This window comes from Gekko japonicus, unplaced genomic scaffold (genome assembly GCF_001447785.1).
Source record: "Gekko japonicus isolate JY-2015 unplaced genomic scaffold, Gekko_japonicus_V1.1 scaffold106, whole genome shotgun sequence".
Classification (NCBI taxonomy): domain Eukaryota; kingdom Metazoa; phylum Chordata; class Lepidosauria; order Squamata; family Gekkonidae; genus Gekko; species Gekko japonicus.
The window spans coordinates 257,063-261,755 of NW_015170890.1; the positions used below are offsets into that span (position 1 = coordinate 257,063).

Genomic DNA, 4,693 nt, shown 5'->3' on the forward strand with positions numbered 1-4,693 from the left:
CCATATCTCCTTACTTAAGCCATTCTATGAAAACACCTTCTTGTATTATCTTTATCTGTTTCCTCCTCATCCAGCTCAAAGGATATGATGAGTGCATCATCTGCATCTTCCTGGACTCCTGTTAGGGCTGTTGTGGGCAGTGCCCCCTCCTGAATATACAATGTCCCCTCTCTTGGCCCCCCAACCCCCTCTCCCCTCCCCTGCTGTCATGAATTACCCCCAGAAGTGACCAGGGCAGCACAGCACCGGCCAGCCACACACTTCCTTGTGCTTACTTATCAGGAAGTGCACATCTGCATAGGCAGCTCAGCTCCTAGCCCTGGCATGTGCAAAGGGTCTGGCCCACATGGCTGGCTGGTGGAGCAAGCGACGAGCTGGCTGGCTGGTGAGGAAGGAGCGCAAAAATGATCTAGCTATGGGACTGGGTGAGTGGTGAGCTGGCTGGCCAGCGGGTAGCCGGAGGGGAGAGGGCTCTCCTATTTTTGGAAACCTACTGCAAGGACACAACAAGGCTGAAGGGGATGGAAGCACCTGGACTTCCTCTTCGCTCTCCCTGCTGATTGGCTTGTGAAAGTTATGAAACCCTTGAATGGGGGCTTTGAGCAGCCTTTCCTGCAAGAAGCCCTTCTTTTGAAAAGCAGCACTGTGAGGGTAAAAGGCGGAGGTTGGCGGGTGGGCGACAGGGCTGCGCATCATGAAGTCTGCCGTGGTGCTGCTGTCTGGCCTGTTCGCATTTACTGCCTATTATGTGTACCCGCGTTTGCCCAGCTAGGACAGTGCCCTTCCATTTTAAAAAATGTTATTGCTTTTGTGACATCAGAAGTGACGTCATGCCCCCCAATGTCCCTGTACTGAAAATCATCTAGCTATGGGGCTGACTCCTATTCAGAAGTGTCATGTTCCTTGATTGATTGGGAAAGTGACAATCCTGAGGAAAGCTCCTGAGACCAGCATGCCCTCTAGCGGATCCAGAGATGGTACAGGCTTTCATTCTGCCTACCTATATTAGTCCAGTCCAGTCATTATGACATTGTGGCAGAAACTGTATTGGTGTGACTGAAGCGGCTAGTTAAGTGCAGGCACCTTATTTCCTGCACCACAAGGATCGATTGCAGGCAGAGGGAACTGCAGGGTTCTCCTGCTGTTCACTGTCACCACCAGTGTTCCCTCTGAGCTGAGTTAGTGTGAGCTAGCTCACAGTTTTTTAGCCTCTGGCTCACACGTTTTTGTCTTAGCTCAGGGAAGGAGGGCTCCAGAGCAAACTAACTTATGCAGTAGCTAAATCATCTGCTCACAACTTCAATGCTAGTAGCTCACAAAGGAGAATTTTTGCTCAAAGGACTCCATAGCTTAGAGGGAACATTGGCACGGCATGTGGCTAGAAGGCGTATAGCAACCAAGTGGGATCAGATGATCTGAGGAGTTAATAAGGTCATGTCTGGCATTATATACCTGCTGGCTCATCAGGGTGAGCAACGTGTTCCTCAGTACAGGTTGAGCTGCTACAGTGGCATGTGGCTAGAAGGCGTATAGCAGCCAAGTGGGATCAGATGAACTGAGGAGTTAATAAGGTCATGTCTGGCGTTATATACCTGCTGGCTCATCAGAATGAGCAACTTGTTCCTCAGTACAGGTTGAGCTGCTACAGACCACCTAGAAGCTCTGTCTGAAAGTCCCGCATGAGCCTGCTGAATTGCCAGCCTGTCTCCCATCTTGCTCTCTTAACTGTCTGCCTTGTGATTTAAACACTGGTTTGAAGCCACCCCATCTGAATCAAGGGATCTTGAATACATGGGACTTCTGATGCACATGAGATATATCTGCATGGTCAAGGAATTCTTCATTCACTTCAGTAGAATGGTACAGTCCCATGCATATGTTCCTCGAAATGTATTTATTTACTTATCCCGCCTTTTTCACCAGTGGGGGACAAAGCAGCTTACATTGTTCTCCTCTCCTGTTTCCTCAGTTTTATCCTCACAATAACTCTGGCAGGTAGGTTAGGCCGAGTGTGTATGACTGATCCAAGGTCACCCAGCAAACATCCGTGGCAGAGTGGGGATTCAGACTTGGTCTCCCAGATCCTAGGACAACACTCTAACCACTATGCAATTATCCTGCCCTTGAAGATAATGTAGAAGCCTGCAGTCTGTGTACTCATTGAAATGAACACAGAGCTTTGAGCTGGAGCCAGTATTCTGAATAACCTAGAAGCCATTCATTTTTTTCTTCTTCAATGACTGTCAGAGTAGGGGTTAAAACAGAAATTAAAGAGCATGAAAACTTTGTAGCCAGACTCTACATCAGCTTATGATAGTTCTGGTTGAATTAGATCAATATTTTGTGCTCAATAAAAAGAAATACCAAACATAGATCCACTATGACGATCTAAAGGTACAAACCATGTCAGACTTCAACTGAAAATGAGAGCAATGTGTGAACTATGGAAACTAGATATTGGTGTTCATACAAGCTTCTTAAAATTACACTGCAGAACTCTCTCTCTCCAGCAAAAGGTTTGTTTCATTTTTCTCCCCTCCCCCGTTTAAAGCTAATATCTTTGAAATTATTCATTCTTGGGAACACTTTAACCAGTTATTTGAGCAAACAGACTGTTCCTTTAAAACATCTAAAGTTACTCACTTTCCATTAAGTGATTAATGGTTTGTCAATTAAGTTACTGTGCTTTTTTTGTTGATGGGAGGAGTGCACCAATTATTTATCATCAAATAAGTTTTTTGTTCATTCTAAATACTTTAAAGACTGCCCTCTGAAAAAAATAATAGACTTGAGAGTAGCGAGGCTCTTGTCCGCTGGTAGGTTTTTATTTTGTTTTTCTGTTTTGGGATGTTAGGTGCAGTAACCCAAGTAGTAAATTATGCTGTAGTTGATGAGAGGAAGGCATAATGTCCTCTAAACTCAAGCAGCATCACACGCACAGCCAGTTCTTCTGGCAAGAAATACAGTTGCCAGCTCTTGAGAGAAGTCAGTCAGTGGGAGTTTGGTGGGTCAAAAAGCAGAGCCCAAAAAAAGATTTGTTGATCTGAGAGAAAGAACTGCTCTGTCAGTTGCTTGCCTTTCCACACGTAGCATCTGGTTCGTACACATTGCAACACATTCTAAATTACAGTCCTGGTACAAATGTGAGGCCAGAAATAACCTAGGTGAGGTGCAGATAATTCTAGAAGGTAAACGAGGCTTCAGACTCCATGTGAAATCTTACCCCTATGTAATATGGTCAAGGAATGAAACATCAGGCTCACATGGCGGTTGGGGAGGCTGAGGCTGAGCGACATTCCAGGCTTAGTTAAGTGCACACAGAACAAATATTTCAGGGAAGTAAAACCAAGCCAGACTACAGATCTGATGACTCCATGGCAGACCACAAAGAACACCTGCAGAAAAAAGGAACTCAGAAAGTGGGCCAACCTACAGACAGACCACATTTCACAAATTATACCATAAAGGAATTCATTTACCGAATATATGTCCTCTCCCAAGGAATTTGAATATGTAAGAGATGCTCTTGAGGAACTAAGCATGTAGGAGACACAGCCGCTCTCTGATCATGAATGTATGCACAGACAAAATCCAGAACCAGGCACATACAGGGTGCGTTCAGATGGGGCATTTGCAACGGTATAGGTGCCAGTTGGAATCGGTGTACTTACTGGCGTTCACACGGCGAACATCTGCCTTCCATCCCTAACCGTTGCAAAAAGCTTTACACCGTTGTATTCTGTCACTAGGTCCCCAAGTGGTGGTATCCTGAGTGCAACGTATGTAATCGCTTTACCCCCCGTCTGATTGCTCTCCAACATTGTAGAGCCACTTCCGTTCGGAAGCCCGAGGCTTCCAATTTTCGCCCACCAATTTTTTTTAGGTCGGCGATATGCGCTTGGGCAAAGCTTCCGCCCGGCGTTTGTTTAAAAAGAAAAGAAAAGGTCCTTAGTTTAAGGTTTTGGAGGACTCCGAGACCTCAGGGAGGCCAGTTTGGTCTTTAAACTTTAAATGTAAGACGGGGTGTTCTGCGCATGCGTGAAGATCGCCATTCTGTGGATGGCTGCCTATGCGCATGCTCAAACTGAGTTTAAAAAAAACACAATGCCGACGCCCGCAGCATGTGAACGGGCATACAGCGATGGGCTCCGCTGTGAGGGAAGTAAGTGTGATCGCGTTTCAGCTGGCATAAACTGCACCGGTTCCAACTGGTACAGTTTATGCCGGCTGAAACGCCCCGTCTGAACGCACCCATAGACAGACAGAAGGGATTTATGGCCTGAATAAAACTGGTGGCTGTTCCTCTGCTGCTGTCTGAATTTGCTGAGGCTGAGAGGGGAAAAGATCTTGGGGCCATAGTGGATAGCCCACTGTCAACCCAGTGTGCTGCAGCGGTGGAAAAGGCAAATACTGTGTTAGGGATTATGAGGAAAGGGATTGAGAATAAAAGGTCCAGTATTGTAATGTCCCTGTATAGATTTACTAGCCTGCTACCCGTGCTTTGCTACGGTATTTAAGTTCCATAAATCCAGTTATAATACCGATGATGTGAAGATTGAAATGTGACATTTGCTGTAGGAATTCTAACAGAGAAGATTGTAGTGTAAGAAATGAAGTGAGACATACGTACTTTTTTTTTCTCTACTGAAGGACCTCTCTCTAGACCACATGGGTGGTTCTGCCCTCAGGTGCT

At 45.9% G+C, this 4,693-nt stretch overlaps 1 protein-coding gene across 1 annotated transcript in view; it reads left to right on the forward strand.

The window, feature by feature from the left end:
• RBMS3 (RNA binding motif, single stranded interacting protein 3) overlaps positions 1-4,693 on the forward strand; it is a gene marked incomplete at its 5' end in the record, with an annotated part of 435,264 nt that overhangs the window by 213,750 nt on the left and 216,821 nt on the right. The window lies entirely within an intron of this gene.